Source organism: Prionailurus bengalensis, chromosome C2, assembly GCF_016509475.1.
Source record: "Prionailurus bengalensis isolate Pbe53 chromosome C2, Fcat_Pben_1.1_paternal_pri, whole genome shotgun sequence".
NCBI lineage: Eukaryota > Metazoa > Chordata > Mammalia > Carnivora > Felidae > Prionailurus > Prionailurus bengalensis.
Window position 1 is genome coordinate 81,180,526 of NC_057350.1, and position 17,796 is coordinate 81,198,321.

The window sequence follows — 17,796 nt, forward strand, 5'->3', positions numbered from 1 at the left end:
GCGCAGCTGTTCCTGGCAAGGGCATCAATAATACAGGCCTTTTTCCGCAAACTCTGGCAAACAGTCTAACGTGACAAGTGAAAACATTGTGTCCAAATTCTCACTGGGGCTGAGGGCAGCAGAGGCCAAAATAACTCGCCTTTATCAGGGCTAAATCACCAAGTGAATCAGAGCTCTGCTGGGCTGGGGTGGCAGCCGGAGGAAGCTGCTGGTGATAAGTGCCAAGAAATGTAGGGGGAACGGTGGAGGAGGGAGCAGCAGGCAAGGTCCTTGCAGAGAACAAAATGCCTGTATTGCGTGAGTGCCTGTCCATGGAATGTTGCAGAAACCCAAGGGCACCCAGAAAGGAACCCGTGTGACTTGTTGGCTGGGGAGTGAACTGGGCCATGGATTGCATCTCAGCAACAGCCAAAAATCACTGCGACCACCACAGGCAGCCCAGAGACGACTGCAACAGGAGGCCTTATGAAGAGCGGGCCAACCGCCCTTCATGAGCAGAGGGACTAGTGGGGTAGGGTTCAGCAGGATTTTGTCTCCTTTGTGCTGTATCAGCACCAAAAACGGGGCCTGGCATCAGCGCACTCCGTATGAATGACTGAGGAAAGGCGTGGTGTGGAGAAAGAACACAGGCTTTGGGCACAGGAGCACCGTCAGTAACCGAAAATTTAAGGAAGCCACTTGTTCTCTCTGAGCCTCAGTCTCCTCATCCGGTAAATGGGATAATGCACCTGGAAAGATGCCTATAAGAATTAAAATAATGAATGTAAAAGCCCCTAAAATGATGCCTGGTAGGTAGCAGGTACTCAATAAACGGACTTCTCAGAATTAGACCGCAGCCTTCAAATACTTGGAGACCTGCAGTATCAGCTGTTTCCAATCCTTGGGGGGGGGGGGGGGGGGGGGGGAGATTAGAAGAGATAATAAAAAGAATATAAAACAACAGAAGATGATGAATCAAAGGGAAGTACAGGGAGACCTCTAAGGTCACGCTGCCTGGGTGGCCTTGGTAAGTCAAATTTTCCGTGGGTCTCAGGACTCCCTATGGTTAGATGGGGATTGGGGTTGATCCGTATTCTTCAAACCATGCTCCAGGAACCACAGAGTCCGTGGAGACCCTGAAGGGCTGTCTTGGGGTAAGGAGGTGGGAGACAGTGGGCCCTAACACAGCTTCAGGAAGCTCCCCACTGAAGCTTCCACACTCTGTCCTGAGTCCTTTAAAAGTCAGTGCTTTGGGGGTTCCTGGGTGGCTCAGTTGGTTAAGCGTCCAGCTCTTGGCGTTGGCTCAGGTCATGATCTCACGATTCGTGGGATCGAGGCCCCTCTTCCGGCTCTGTGCTGGCAGTGTGGAGCCTGCTTGAGCGTCTCTCTCTCTCTGCCCCTGCCCACCCTCCCCCAACTCTCTCTCTCTCTAATGAACTTAAAAAAAAAAAAATTAAAAGTCAGTGCTTTGTCCAAAGTCACCAGGGTCCTCCCAAAGACCAGTTCTCTCCAGGAACCTAGTCCAGGACTAGAGGAAGGCAAGGAAGGCACCTGGAGTGCAAAATCTCAGGGGCATGTGAGTCCAGGGTTGGCATCTGAGCATGAATGAGTGCCTCTTTAAATCTTGCATCTGAAGCATCTGGCTTGCCTGCCTACTACCAGCCCTAAGTCCCCAGCCCTTCTTCAGCTCCCCTGTTCGGCATTGGGCATTTCCCACTCTGGAAATCTCTCACCACTACCTTCCACGGCACTGCCTTCCGTGGTAGCGTTTTGCTTTCTGGCTCCCCTCCTTCCTCCTGGGCAAGAAGAGTGGAATAGAGAACTGGAGGGGAGGAGAGCATGGCAGGCAGAGAGGAGGGCACGGTGTGGGGAGGGGCCGGTGAAGCTGGTATTGAACACGCGGAGCGTGAGGGATTGGCTGAAGTGCATGAGGCAGGTCTGGACCCCAGGAGAAGAAGCTGGAACGGGGAGATTTTCTCCCCGCACTTGAGAGAATCTTCTCTCCGATCCACTTCTTCCTGCCTCACCCTACCGGCGCAGCTAAAGTCAGGTCCACATCACCTAATATCAGGGCCCTTGCAGTAGCCTCCCAAACCATGCCTGCCTCCCACCTCTCTCCACATACAAGACTGTGCTCCACATCCGGCTCTGGACAATTACGCCCCTCCTTAGAGACAAAATGGCCTCTTCCAAGTTTGCTCCACTAAGTCCAAATTCCTCACCCCCACCTCACCCGCAAGCCTCCGAGCCACACCCCACCACATGCAAATGTGCCCCTAAGCTGTAGGTGACCCAAGGCACCACTACTCCCTGAACTCCCCCAAGCCCCCTGTTCTGACTGCTCGTGCTTTCTTCCCCCAGCGCATCCTCACCGCGCACCCCGACCCCACCTTATGGAATCTTTGCACTGTGAACAGCACACCCACTCTCCTCTCTTCCCAGATCCTGCATCCAGGCCTGTGAAAGTCTAGAGCCGTTTGCAGATGTTGGAGAGTACGCTTCCCTCTCTCTGCTCAGCCAGTATTTTCAGTACGTCACTATTGCACAAGCAAGGCCCTTGCCTTGTCCTCAGCAAAGAGCTACAGGGTGAAAAGCAAGCACCTTGCCCTGTAACCGCCATGAGACCCACACCTGCAGACAGGAGACACTGAACAGTGAAGCTTCAGTGGGAACATTGTGAGCCACAGAGAAACTGCCCTCTCCACAGTTTCTCTCTTTATTCCCCTTTGCACCTAGCCCAGCTGTGGCTCCAGCGGGCACTCGATAAATGCTAATTGAATTCATTAATTAGATCCTCCTGCTGGGAGAACGGAACTAACCCCAGAATGATTATGGAACATTTCCATAAAAAATAATTTTCTTGGGGCGCCTGGGTGGCTCAGTCGGTTAAGTGTCTGACTTCGGCTCAGGTCATGATCTCACAGTTTGTGAGTTCAAGCCCCACATCGGGCTCTGTGCTGACAGCTCAGAGCCTGGAGCCTGCTTTGGGTTCTGTGTCTCCCTCTCTCTCTGATCCTCCCCTGTTCACATTCTGTCTCTCTCTCAAAAATAAATAAAGATTAAAAAAACATTTAAAAAAATAATAATTTTCTTGGGGCGCCTGGGTGGCTCAGTCAGTTGGGCATCCGACTTCAGCTCAGGTCATATTCTCATGGCACACGGGTTCGAGCCCTGCATCAGGCTCTGTGCTGAGCGCTCAGAGCCTGGAGCCTGCTTCGGATTCTGGGTCTCCCTCGCTCTCTCTCTGCCCCTGCCCCACTTGTGCTCTGTCTCTCGAAAATAAATACACATTAAAAATAATAATAATTTTCTTGCCTTTTCCATGTGAAGATGAACGACCCCTCCAATGATGAACATGTTCTAAAACTGGATGGTTCCACAACTCGGTACATTTACTAGAAGCCATCGAATTTACACTTAAAGGAAGTTAATTTCATGGAACATAAATTACACCTCAGTAAAAGTGTTTTTAAAATATCTGTGTGATGATCAAAACCACTGCGTTCAGATAAGTAATAAGCTGAGTAATGAGCACACTTAAAAACAAACAACAACAAAAACATAACCAGGCCCTCCCTGTAAGGTGTGGCTCTGAGCTAAGCCTTGGCCCCCGTGGGCCAGCAGCAGCTGTCAGTGGTTGGGTCCGGGGAACCTCCCAGGACAGTGTGGCTTGTTGGGGTGGGGAGAACACCAGGGCGGCCAGGCATCAGGTCAGCCTACAGTCAGGACAAGTGAACTGATCCTACAGAACATTCCACGTGGGCCTCTTCGGTGGATCAAGGCTAAAGAATCAGGTCAGAAGCAGCGCCCTGAGGAAGTGTCTTCCGGCCTCAGACCGTGGCTCACTTACAAGGCACCACTGAACTTCCTCCAGAGCAATTCCACAATCCACGATGTCACTCTCAGTTGTGTTATTATCTAATTAATATCTGTCTCTCTCTGTAGACCCTACGCTACGTGAGGTCAAGGATGTGGCTCTTGTGCTCACAGGGCCTATTACAGAAGCAGGCACATGGTAGAGGGTCATTAAAAAGTTGCTTGAGTACTAAGTAAGCGAATGGACACTCTTCACTGATGGAATCAGGACAAGGTACACACACGCCCACACACACACACACACACACCCATTTTCTTTCAGCACAGCCCTGCCATTCAGCTGGATGGTTGGAAAGGGCCCCACGAAGAGGAGAGAGAACCAATGTGCTCTAGGGTAATTCACTACACCTGCCCCCACTGAGCCTCACAACGATCTAGATACTAGATATCGTTATTGCCCTATTGATAGCAGAAACTGGGGTTTTGCAATCAAAACCCAGATCTGTCAGGCCAGAAAGCCCCAGCTCTTTCCCAGTCATCTCTGAGGAGGGAGTGGGGGCAGGCAAGCTCAAGGTTATGACTGCACAGGCAGGTGGTTGAGAGTCTGAGGACCAGTGAGGATGGGTGCTTTCCCCAGGGTCAGGGCCTCCCACATCCTCCCCCGCCAGCCTCTTCCCACAGTGTGTGTGAGCCAGTCCTGAGTGCACAGCAGGCTCGTAGAACAGAATCGTGTCTCCACAAGACTGTGGCTCCGAGCCTGAGCCTCACTCACACCTGGACAGCAGCCCATGGCCAGTGCAGGCCTCCAAGAAACTCTCCTTTCCGCCTAGGAAAGCACATCCCCCGCTATTCCATTTCCCACCGCAGCATCACAAAGTGCTGACGCCCCAGAGAACACCCACAGCATGCCCCCCCCCCACCGCCGCCTCCCAAATGCTCCCAAAGGCACGGCCTGAGGCCCACAGTTTCACACAGTAAGGTGTGCATCACACAAGGTGCCGCCCACCCTTACTCCCAGATAGCAGAGCGCGAGGACTAGAAGGACGGACTTGTGCACTGTATGTTCACGAACTATAACTGAAATAAACATTTGAAAACAAGAAGACTTGGGTGTCAGGCCATCTGGGTTCAAGTCCCAACTGAGTCACCACTTACTAGCTATGAGACCTCCCATGCCTTCGTTTCCTCATGTGTCAAATGCGGTATTAACAGCACCAAACTCTTAGGGTTGTTGGGATGAATGAGGTAATGCATAGAAAGCACTTAGTACCTGGTGCATAATAAATGCTATAGGATTGTTAGCTGCCATTATTATTTTTCCCAGCATAGTAACGCTGCCTGTCCGTCTAGAAGTGAAAGGACAACATCAGGAGATGCTGAGCACAAGGAAGGCCTGAGGCCATGCAAGATTCCCTTGGCATTTCAGACCTCCACACACTGAGAAAATAGCCATCCTGGCCTAACTCCAGATGCTTCTTTATCTCAGCTGCCAGTAAGTACAGATGTTGGCATACCGGCACCGGGGAGGAACAGGGTGGAGAGAGAGAGCTTACCCCACAGCACAGTAAAAAAATCAACACTTACAGGCTGTTTGCTCATCTGCGGAAGGGGGCGGGGGGAACTTCCCTGGAAAAATATGCAGCTCTAGAAAATACCACTTTCCTGGAGCCACCCAGAATGATGAAGAAGGATCTCCGATAACTGGCTAACTAGGTCAAAGGACAAAGAAGTCAGGCTTCGGGGCAACTCCAGAAATGTGGGAGGGGGCTTGTCAGCACTAGGTCCTCTGGCTTCTCACATTTAAAGTTTGTTTATTTATTTATTTTGAAGGGAGTGGCAGAGAGAGAGAGAGAGAGAGAGAGAGAGAGAGAGAGAGAGAGAATCCCAAGCAGGCACCATGCTGTCAGCACAGAGCCCAGTGCGGGCTCGATCTCACTAACCATGAGACCATGACCTAGGTGGAAATCAAGAGTCTGACACTTAACCGACTGAGCCACCCAGGCGCCCCTCCTTCCTACATTTAAAAAGTATAGGGGCACCTGGGTGGCTCAGTCAGTTAAACGTCCGACTTCGGCTCAGGTCACGATCTCACTGTCCGTGGGTTCGAGCCCCACGTCGGGCTCTGTGCTGACTGCTCAGAGCCTGGAGCCTGTTTCAGATTCTGTGTCTCCCTCTCTCTCTGACCCTCCCCCGTTCATGCTCTGTCTCCCTCTGTCTCAAAAATAAATAAATGTTAAAAAAAATAATAAAAAAAAAAGAAAGTATAGCCTGGGGTCTAAATTCACACAGCCAGACCTAAGGAGCAGAAAGGGTAAGAGACACACAACTAGCCATCAGAGAAATGCAAATTAAGACCATAATGAGACACGGTCCCCCATCTATCAAAAGAGCTAAAATAAAAATATGACCCTACCAAACACCGGCAAGGAGGTGGAGAAAGTGGATCTCTCCCACACTGCTGGTGGGCATGTTAAATGGTACAGTCACAGTTTGGCAGTTTCTTAAATAAATAAATAAATAAATAAATAAATACACTTACCATACAACTCAGCAATTGCACTGCTGGGCACTTATCCCAGAAAAACAAAAATTTATGTCTACACGAAAACCTACACAAAATTGTTCACAGCAGCTTTATTTGTAATAGTCAAAAACTGGGAACAACCAAAATGTCCTTCCAAAGGTCGATAGTGAAACTGGTACATCCATACCATGGAATACCAGTCAGGAAAAAAAAAAAAAAAAAAAGAGCAAATTACTGATACATTCAACTACCTGGATGGGCCTGAAATGTATTATGATGACTGAAAACAAGCCAGTCTCAGAAGTTTGCATACTGTCCATCTCTGTTTACAGAACATTCTCAGAATGACAAAATTATAGAGAGGAAACACGTGGGGGGGGGGGGGGGCCACGGCAGTGGGACAGTGAAAGGGTGGCATGAGGGAGATCTTTCTGGTGAGAGAACAGCCCATCTCTTGATCGTAATAGCGGCTCTGCTAATCCACCCATGCGAGAAAATGACACACATTGTCCCAATCTCACGTTCCTGGTTTTGATATCGTGCTATAATCATGTAAGATGAAGCCACTGGAATAAACTAAATGAAGGATGCACTGGACCTCTCTGTACTATCTTTGCAACTCCTAGTGAATCTACAATTGTTTCAAAACAAAACATTAAAAAAAAAAAAATAGAAGCGCGCAGGCCATAAGCCCCGGCAACTGGGAGTCCAGCCCACATCCTTCTCCAAAATCCCAGTCGTCCAATCAAATTACTTACAATTTTGCATGCAGCATGACATTCAATACGGCCATGCCTTTGCATGTACAAACTTCCACCCAGACTGCCCTCCCTCCACCTAGCTAACTTTTAATTTCCTTTACAAACCAATTCTCATACGTTCACCTTCTAGAAGCTTCCCTGACTTCCTGTCCTAAGACTGCTCATCTTCCTTTGCACTTCCCTGTACGTACTCAACTAAATTGTAATTATTAGTTTACGTGTCATAGTCTCTCACGACATGCAAGCTTGGGAATTGGAAAATACATTTCCAAACATCTCCAATAAAGGATTTGTTTGTAGAGTGGACAAAGGGCTCGATTCAATCATAAGAAGACAAAGAAACAAATTCTATTTTTTTTTAAGTGAACAAAAGATTCTGCACAGACATTGCACCAAAGGAAACAGGCAGATGGCAAATAAGCACAAGAAAAGATGATCAGCAGCACTGATCTTTAAGGAAATGCGAATAAAATGACAAGATATCACCGCAAACCTAGCAGGATAGCTAAAATTAAAAAGGCTGCCCATACCAAGTGTTGGCAAGGAAATGGAGCACCTTGCCAAAGATAGTACAGAGAGGGTCCAGTGCCTCCTTCATTTAGTTTATTCCAGGTATTCTCAGGTAGTGCTGGGCGGGGGGGAGGGGGGGCAATGTAAGACGGCACTGCCACTCTAGGAAACAGTTTGGCAGCTTCTTAAAAAGTTCAACATACACCCGCCATCTGGCCCAGCCATCACACTCTTAGGTACTGATGCAAGAAAAAGAATCCATAGGTCCCCACAACATTTTTTCACAAATGCTTATAGGGGCTTTATTTTAATGGCCCCAAATTGGCAACAACCCAAATGTCTGTTAATAGATAAAAGGATAAACAGACAGTGGTATTTCCATACAGCAGGACCCTATTCAGCAATAAAGGCATGTGAACCACTTCCGCACACGACGCGGACGAATGTCAAAATGATTAAGGAGGGCACTAACTGTGATGAGCACCGGGTGGCATATGGAGGTCAGGAATCACTATATTGTACACCTGAAACTGACATTACACTGTATGTTTACTAACTGGAGTTGAGATAAAAACTTAAATTAAAACTTAAAAGCGATCATGCTGAGTGTAAGAAGAACACGTGCTGTATGATGCTATTTACTTAAAGTTCTAGAAAACGCACGCGAATCTGCAGTGATGGAATGCAGATTAGGGGCTGCGTGGGGCTGGGAGGCAGGACAGAGAGAGGGGGAAGAGGGAAGGATAAGGTGAAGGAGGAAACTTTGAGTGCTGATGATTATGCTCATTAACTTGACTGTGCAGAGAATTTCATGAGTGTAAACATGTGTCAAAACTCATCAAGTTGTGCAGTTTATTTTTTTTAATTTTTTTTTTTATGTTTTATTTATTTTTGAGAGAGAGACAGAGCATGAACGGGGGAGGGTCAGAGAGAGAGGGAGGGAGACACAGAATCTGAAACAGGCTCCAGGCTCTGAGCTGTCAGCACAGAGCCTGATGCGGGGCTTGAACTCACAGACTGCGAGATCACGACCTGAGCCAAAGTCGGTCGCCCAACCGACTGAGCCACCCAGGCGCCCCCAAGTTGTGCAGTTTAAATAAGTGCAGGTTGTTGTTAGGATTCAATAGAGCTGCAGGGAGAAAATCAGAGGTACCATTTAACAGGCGTCTACTTTGTGGGAAAAGCAGGACATAAATAATTATTAATCTTCACTCGTTTTACAGATGAGGAAACTGAGTCAGAAAAGCCAGGTAGTCGTGCAGCTATGGTCAAGCGAGGTTTACACCCAGTTCAAATGGCCTCAAAGCTGGGGCACTTTTCTCCGTATGGTGAGTTGTTCCAACAGTGGGGGAGCTTCCAGCAAGAAGCCAGAAATGATACACCTCGGCCTCAACAAGACCTCTAGGAAGGTTGACAACAGAGGAGGATGAAGAGCTGGCATCACAGAGATGCCAGGAGATCTTTGACATCATTGAGAGGACACCTTCTGGGTGGCCACTGCCACAAATTCCTCCACTAGCCAAACCCCGCCCATCACAGGTTTGGGGCCAGACAAGCCAAGGCAGGAAATGGGCTGTACCTGCCTCTGGGAACATTCTTCCCCGTGCAGCCAGAGTGGTTTGGTGTGAAAGACCCTGGCCAGACATTCAGCACAGACTCCAGCTCCACCTGTGTCACCGACAAGGCTCTTCCCCTTTCTGGGCCTCCGTTTCCTCAAATGGAAGATGTGAAGGCCCACCGACCAGCTTTCCAAGGACCTCTTTCAGCCCTGACTCGTGTTCTGAGCGCCCTGCTGAAGTGAGTTTTTCCTGCCTCTGGAACTGATCAGGTGCCACAAAGGAAAAGTATTCCTGATTATCTACAGAACTGTACACGCCACGCCTCCCTCAACCCCAGCCCCACAAAGACGCCTGTCCCACTCAGCAGTGCCTTCCCAGATCCCCCCCTCTGGCCACTCTGCCTCCTCCCCTCAGCGCTACCCTTCTGCAGGAATCTTCCCAAGACTCTGGCCCACCATTTGCTGCTTTACTCCGCAGTTAGCAGGGGGAGCACCGAAGACTCAATTTTGGGGGGGTCTGGGAGCCCTGGGACACGCAGACCCTTGAGACAATTTCTCCCTTTAGAATTCTTGGAAATGGTGTATGGCTGTGGGCTAACAGACGTCGGGTACCGTGTCGATGTAGGAGGGCTCCTCCCCCGGTCCCCTGCCATACCAGTGCACTCAAGGCCCAGCCAGGATCTCCCGACCGAACGGGCCACGAGATGTGGCTAGGCACCCAATTGGCTTTCGGTAACTACCTATGACACTGAAGTAAATCCCTCTTGCCAGAGGAATAATCACTTACCCAAACATGGAGGAAAACCGAGCACATCCACCTCAGTATGTTCGCCTGGCAAAAGCGCATGGAGCCCAGAGGCTGAGAGGGCCTCTGCTTCCAAATGACTCAGAGACCTGGGGCCACCACATGAGTGAGGGGACGATGCTAAAGAATTCTATGGATGCTCCCAGCTTTGATGCTATCTTGCTGTAGAATGAAGAGTCCTTGGTATCTGAAAGGAACAGTGTGGCCTTTTGTCAAGCCCCAAGCACGCAGCTGCAGCTGCTCACATAGCCTCAGAGATGGAATGATGTACCCCAAGGGAAGGGACCCTGCCTGTTGGAACCGCATCAGCATCATCCGGAAACGCCCTCTCCTGGAGGCGAGCACTTGCTGTGAAAAGCATCCGCTAGAGCTGTGGAGTCACAGCAGGCTGAGTTTACATCTCTGTTGCCTGTGGGCTGTGAAATCTTGGGCAAGTCTCTTTACCTCCACGAGAGACTCCATTTCCACATCTGCCTCGTGGGGATGGAAAAACCTATTATCCTGTTAGGCCACTGCAGAACTAAATGAGATTCCGCAGACAAGAGTACAAGCACAGTGCCTAGAGCCGTCACCGACCCTTTCCTGCCCTCCCTCGTACACACAGGTAAGTCCCCAGACTAGCATCTGCCCAGGTGGTTTCAGTGGAAAACCAAACCCCTGATGAGGAAGGGGACTTAACTGCAAGCACACCAGAGAAGCCCCACATGCACAAAGGCTATGGCAGAAGACGCAAGGGAAGGGGTCTGAGAAAGGTGGAGGCAGGGACGGCCCCTGAGACCATCCACTACGTCCCCTTAGCCATGGCACACAAGGGCTCAGTGATCAGGAGGCCTCCAGAGCCATGCCCCATCCCACCAGCCTGGTTCCCCGCCTCCCCAGGAGGAGCACGTACCTTCCCATCGGCCACCCACCGCCAGTCACCAGCTGTGCGACCTGGCTTCTTAAAATGAGGGCTTCGGACCAAATGGCCTCTCCAGTCCTTCCCACCTTTCTAATTCTCTGAACTACGATTCTACAAAGTGAACTGGTGCCTAATTGATGCCCCACCTTCTCCCTATCCCCTTCCCCGGAATACATGGGGCGCGGGTGGGGAGGCAGGGAGCCCAAAGGTTCCAGGAAAATAGAGGGAGAAGGGCAGAGGCTGGGGCTCCATTATGCTAATTTAATTAGCTCTAATCTGCCCACAGCAGGGCCTTGAAGAAAGAGGCTTTTGTTTCAATTTTTACATTTGGCAGGAAGTGCTCCTCCTCCTCCTCCCCCCTCATACCCTCCTGTAGAATTTAAGAGTCAAAAGCTCTAATTTCAGTCCTGGCTCTCACATGTAGCCGTGCTGGGCCTTCCTTTTCACACTTCTTTGACCGACTCCTTGATTTTTCCAGGAAGGAAATATGCCCCAGATGTCCATGAGTAAATGGAGAGTTTTTATCTGCCCTTACAAAAGGGTGTCAGTAATTCACAGATTTCCCAAGAAGCGAAAGCCAAGGCGTGGGGAAAGGCCAGCAGACTTCTCTCCACTGAGAAACCAAAGGCTTACCAATCACCTAAGCCCCCTCCCACGGGCAGGGAGCCTCACGACCGCCTCATGGGATGATTAGAACAGAAATCTCATCTGTTCATCCATTCTGCTAATGGATTCTGCTACTGAGCAGTACTCTCCGCAGGAGAGGAAGGACAAGGAAGATGCACAGGACAGTGACTTGCTTCATGCCTCCCAGCCTGTCGGTGGTAGAACGAGCAAGTAACCTGAATCTCCAAAACCAAAAAGCCCTGGTTTATAAACCTGGCTAACTTCGGCAGTGTAAACTTCCCCACCGTGGCCAATCTCTAGCTGTCAACAGCTTTTAACAAGCAGTTTGCAAAACTCCTGAATATTTAAAAATCAGCTCTCTGAGAGTGCCCAGACTAGCAGCAAATTCTCCGGGCTCCTAATTAAGGGTTCTTTCGGCCTCACCTCTCTACTTCCGTGCAGGGGGCGGCAACATGCCGTGGGGGCTGAAGGACTGAAGGAGTAACCTTAATGAAAATTATCTGAAGGACTGTCAGCAGGGGTAGGATTTCAGGCCTGTTTTATTCTCTTCCATGTCAGTATTTCTCCAGGTGTCCTATGAGCACATATTACCTTTACAATCAGAACATATCTAGGTAATTAGTCATTTTTTAGTGAGCTTAGCAGAATGCTTTGTATTAACCTCCTCACATCATTTTGGTCATTCTGTCTCCCTTGGGTGTGAGACAGAGAGAAAGAGAAAGTATCCTAAGAGCTCAAGCTCCCTCGAAGAACAGAGCAGGTGCCCCCTAAGTTAAGCCAGTCACGTGAATCCCGTGCAGTCTTACCTGGAGGATAAATTCATCCCCTCTGGAGTTCAAATTTCACCAGCAACTGAGAAAAACACAACTCCCCGTTAAGATTCCAAAAGCCCTGCTCGGAAAAATCAAAGCCTCTGCAGCCACCAAGTGACCTTGCCCCGCAACGGGCTGAGGTAGAAGCAGGTGGTTTATATTAGAAACAACTGCTCCTTCTCCCTTGAGCTTTAGAGGGAGAGGTTTCCAGCACCTCCAAAGAGGAGGCGTTCTGCCCTCTCTGTCCCCAAGCTGGGATTCAAGGGGTCTTACCTCACTGCTGGGACAGAGGCTGGGCACCAGGGTGTGGGCACACTCAAGGAGGCCAATTCATTTCAGCTGGGGCTCACTGCTTCTCTGTGGGCTGCTGGCCGCAAGCTCTGCACAATCGGCTCTACCTCACCTACAGAGGAAACACACACACACACACACACACACGCACACACAGAAAAGTTGCCGACAAAGCACCAGAAGCGCATATGTTAACACATGCAGGAGGGCTAGCCCCCTTCCTCCTCCCACTCCTGGCCCTGGTCACTCGTGACACCTCAGAGCCCCTTCCAGAACTACAGCCCCACCTGAAACAGCCAGGCACCTTTCCAGGACCCAAACTGCCCATCTATTCACCCAGACCTACCCCTTCGGGGGCTGTGCAATTTCACTGAGCTCTAGATGAAGCAAAGCAAATTCTACCACAGTCACTTAATCCTGTGCTACTTGCTATTATTAGTAAGAAAAGCAAGAAAAAGAAAAGTACAGTTCTGGCCCCAAGTCTCGTGTTTAGATAAGGCTTATGGATACCTGATTTCAATCAACGAACACATCCAACTTGCTCACAGTCTCCCTTTGACCCACAGTATGTTGTTTGGAATGTTACGAATGTGAATTCAATTCCCAATTTATTTTGAGAGCATTTTTAACGGAAACTAAATTTTCAGTCCATATATTATTATAGCTGTCTGGGTGAACAGCATGTTTTTCAAGCAATTGTTTTTTTTCCCAGGATCAAAGAAATTTGTGTTTAATCTAGAGACTTCAGAAAATATAATTAAGTCAACAGAAGGAAAAAAATTACCTATTCCTCTCCACCCAAGATAACTACAGATAACACACTCTTCCTGGTTTTATTTGGTTATCCAGATCTTTCACAAAGCTGCAATAAAGCTAGGCATGACTTGGTTCTGTGTCATCAGCGTTCTCCTGCAGCCCCATTGTAACAGTGATATAACTTGCACCTATGTGGCTATAAATGTTACCCCACCCCCAAAGGCTGGCCATCTCCAATGTTTTTATGGTAATTACAAAGAGTGCTTAAAAGTAAATCTTTGGGGAAATCCAAGGTTATTTCCTTAAGGCCCGGTCAAAGAGTTTCCAAATATCTCATCTTGGAATGCTGCCTCCAGGACTTCTGTGCCATATAAGCTGCTCTCAGCCATGGAGAAGGGTGCCCATTCCTCCCCTGCTCCTTCCCCAGGGCCGCCTGGCCCCTCCCTCACCCACATCCTGGCTCACCACGGGTAACACTGGCAGTGGAAATGAGAGTGGAGTGCCAACCGTGTGGATTCTCACTTTTCATGTTCACATTCAGCTTAGCCCAAATAGAAGATAAGACCTACTGATAAAATGCACTCCCCTAATCAAGCCTGGGGAGGGGGTACCTGAGTGAGAACGGTAAGGAGCAAAAGGTGGGAAACCCCCTGAGGGACAGAGACGAGTGGTAACACACAAGCATGGTGTCCAGGGGGAAGAGACCCTGAGATGCCATGAGAAACAACAGTCATCCCCATGAGACTTCAGACACTGATAGGAAGTTTCATCATCAGATGAAAGTGAAGATGAAATGAGCCATGGAGGGGGTGGAAATGCCAAGGTCCCACAAAGGCTCAGGGCAGAGCAGAGCAAAGGACAAAGGCATCAGCTGACATGGAAAAATAAAAAGTCACTTGCAGCATATGGGCACTTTGCTGCTGTCTGTAATTAATGCTGACAAAACAGCAGGAGCCAAAGTCTCCGTGGGGAGACTGGGTCAGGCTGGGACGAGATCTCTACCTGCAAACCGCAGCTGAGCTGGTGGCCACCTGGGAGCCTGCTGGTAATGAGCCTTCCCCAGGGAACAAAAGCAAGGGGCTCCCAGGGCTGGTGGACTCTGGGCCTGCTGACTCACCTACCCTCTTCCCAGGAGGGAGGCCCCCCTCCCCATCTCTAGCTAGACTCTCTTACCCCGCCTTTTGCTCCAGGCCAAACCTTCACCGAGACAGGGATAGTTCACCCCATCATCTGTCCAAACAGACTTCCTGGATTTCTGCGGCCCTGTGACCTAGGCAAAGACCCTGAGAAGCCTAGTCTCGTGCCCCTTCCCAGCTGATCAGCACCCCCTTCCTCTCCACCCCATGCACCTGCACCCCAGTCACGGCAATCTGCCGACTGATGAGGGAATGTGGGGGCTCCACTAATGCTACTTAAATCCTTTTTCAGATGGCTTGCAGACCTCCAGTACTGTTCAAATGCTCAAGTCATTCTGCCAGGTCTTCCTGCTACCCAACCCACACTCACACCTGGGCAGTCCCCGGATGGACACAGGGTGGAACTTTGACTCAAAAGCAACTCACCCATAAGGGTGCTGGACCAATCAGTAACGGTGACCAAAGGCTACAGTCAGCTCACGGGGAATCGTAGGGCTAGAAGAAGTGAATGCCATGCACAAGACCAAGTGATGGGGCCGTGGGGCCCTGCAGAAGGAGAGGAAGCTGGCCCACAAAGAGAGGGCAGAGGCCCAGAGAGAGGCAGACAGGAAACTGTGCAGGTCCAGAGAGAGCAGATGCTTGGTGACGTTCAAGAGACTGCAAAGCTCATCTATACTTCCTACTGTTTCTTCCTATAAGCATCCCCCGAATCCCCTCCATAAACCCCTGAAGAGCTAGGTTTAGATAGGCTCTGGGGTCCCAGCTGACTCCGGCTCACTGAAGTCTTTCAGGGCCATGACTGAGAGCAGAGGGGCACTCCCAGCATCACCCAGTGCATGGCTTTGTAGTCGGGCTTTGGCCATCCATTGTGGCTACTCAAAGCCTTTTTTTCCTCCAGCTTCCTTCCCAAGTTTACGACTAGGTTTCTGATAGATGAGGCAACTAGATGGGCCAGTCTTAGACTGCAAGTACAACTTGTTCTTAGCAGAAACATGAGAAATAAACAATTACAACAGTAATAACAAGAGCTTTTTCTATTTGAAGGCTTTTCTATTAAGTGGCTCATACTAACTCCTATCACCCTACCAGTGTGATCCATTCAGCTGGCCACAGAGTCCCCATGTCCCTCAAGCCACCTGTATACACATGTGCTTCCTCACAGTGTTAATACATTGAATTCATGCCCCACTGTAATCTGTGTGTCTTCTGCTCCCTGCTCCCTGCTCAAATCCCACATGAATCACTGGCTTAATATCTGGATTTGGTTTCACTGCTTTTGTCCCTCGGCCTAACCAGCCAAAGTTTGCCTCCAAAACTTCCTCGTGCTAGAGGCCTCTACTCTGCTCTATCGCTCCCTGCCCTCACTCCTGCCTGCACTGTTCCCCGACCTTACAGCCCCTGGCACCTCCTCAGCCAAGGCCCTCGGTCAGCCCGGAAGCCTCAGAAGATGATTCTAAGGAAGAAAGCAGAGAAATGAGACGCTGCCTTGGCCTCACTGACTCCCTCATGCTGCATGCAGATGTTTCCTTTCAGATGTACAACGTGTGGGCGCTGACCACAGACCATAAACCAGGATTTAGAGAGCCCACCAAGAACCAAAGAAGTTCATAAAATGAGCCAAGAACATACACCTTAAGAATTTCATGGCCCAGCATCCTCCAGGCAAGGATCATTACTAATGGGCTTGGTTCTGAGTCAGAGAATGGGTCAGCCTATCCCAGGGGTAGGCTGGGCCCAAGTCCCTGGCTTAAATGCATGATCATCATAAGGCACACAGGAGCCCTGGAGTAAAAGATAACCCTGTGAACCCTCCATCCATTATTCCACATTATCTGGAAAGCGAGCGACCGAGCGACCGTTCCAATTGTTTGGATATGGAAGCTAAATTAGCTAAGAGCTTTGATTGATCCACACACATAAAACTTTCCAGGATCTGGGTCTCGACCCATTTGCTGAGCTCTGCGGTCAGATCAGAAGACACAGCACCCAAAACGCAAGAAGAATTTCTGCTAAAATCAGAAGACTTCCTGGTGTATTTCTGCCTTCTCCTTCCCTCCCGAGCTCTTGTTTCTTCTGGATGGTTCATCTGTGGGGCCCGGGCCCGACATTACAGGGCTCCTGTACTAGACCAAGGGTTAACCACAATAGTCCTCTATTTTTTTTTTTTTTACTTAAATGTTTTTAGCAACTACTACGTGCCAAGCACTTAATATACTAATTTATTCATTTATTCCTCACACAACCCTATGAGGCAAGGAGTGTTTTCTCCATTTTATTTTTTTTTTAATGTTCTTATTTATTTTGGAGAGAGAGAAGGAGAGAGAGACAGAGGGTGAGTGGGGGAGGGGCAGAGAGAGAGGGAGACAGAGAAACCGAAGCAGTCTCCAGGCTCCGAGCTGTCAGCACAGAGCCCGACGCGGGGGCTTGAACTCGTGAGCCACGAGATCATGACCTGAACTGAAGTCGTATGCTCAACCGACGGAGTGCCCCAGATGCCCGTTTTTTCCATTTTCAGAGGAGGAAAAGGGCTGAAGGAACTAGGCCGGGCCCAAAGCTGGTAAGTGACCAAGACAGAATTCCACACACCGGCCTGTCTCCCCAAGCTCTCTCATCAAAAGCTGAAATTAAACATGAGTTGAGCACTGAATACACGGGTTCTGACAAGAAAAGAAAATGCGTAAAGAATTCCTTTTCAAAGAATCAGAAAAAGGAAGGTCCTCTGCCACTGCCATGTGCAAAACACCCATTCATTCTTGTTGTTAACACATCGACAGCAAACAACCCTTCAGTTCTGACTGTGCCTATTTGAGCTGCCGGTGTGGATATACAGGGAGAGGCTTGAGCCTATTTTAGTGTCAGAGCGATACCCACACATGATTTTAGGCCCTCCCCCAGCCCCCCAGCCCCGTAATCTTTGCCACCCAAACGCTATGACTTTCAGCTCTTTTACCTAATTCTAGAGTGAGCTCAGTATATATCTAAATAGCATGCTTATATGGCATTTTCTGTCATTGCTAGATATTATTCATTACTTCCGACTACAAAAAATGAGAATTTAGCTTGCTTTTATCCCATGTACCTCATCTACTTCTTCTAATACAGTTATACCATTTTTTATTAAGTCGACACTAGAAGATATATTATCATGACCAGATAAATGACTGTTCACAGCCAGGCTCTGTGGTGTGTTATGATTCATTTCTTTCATGTACATTCCTCAGCTGTCATTTCTGGAGGCCATTATTGTCTGTTTATTTGTTTAATCTTCTGTGTACCTATCACTAATTCAGTCCTCAACTTTCCAACTTCTTTGTGTTGTT

General features: G+C 49.2%; 1 protein-coding gene across 4 annotated transcripts in view; it reads right to left on the reverse strand.

Moving 5' to 3' along the window:
- The window catches only part of ST6GAL1 (ST6 beta-galactoside alpha-2,6-sialyltransferase 1), a 120,530-nt gene that overhangs the window by 79,776 nt on the left and 22,958 nt on the right, over nt 1-17,796 (reverse strand). For 3 of the 4 annotated variants that reach the window (XM_043594634.1, XM_043594632.1, XM_043594636.1), the window contains exon 2: nt 12,567-12,696. The exons of the other annotated variant lie outside the window; for it this stretch is intronic. The gene's annotated coding sequence lies outside the window, so the exon portion shown is untranslated. The remainder of the gene's footprint in view (nt 1-12,566; nt 12,697-17,796) is intronic. 4 annotated transcript variants of the gene reach the window in all.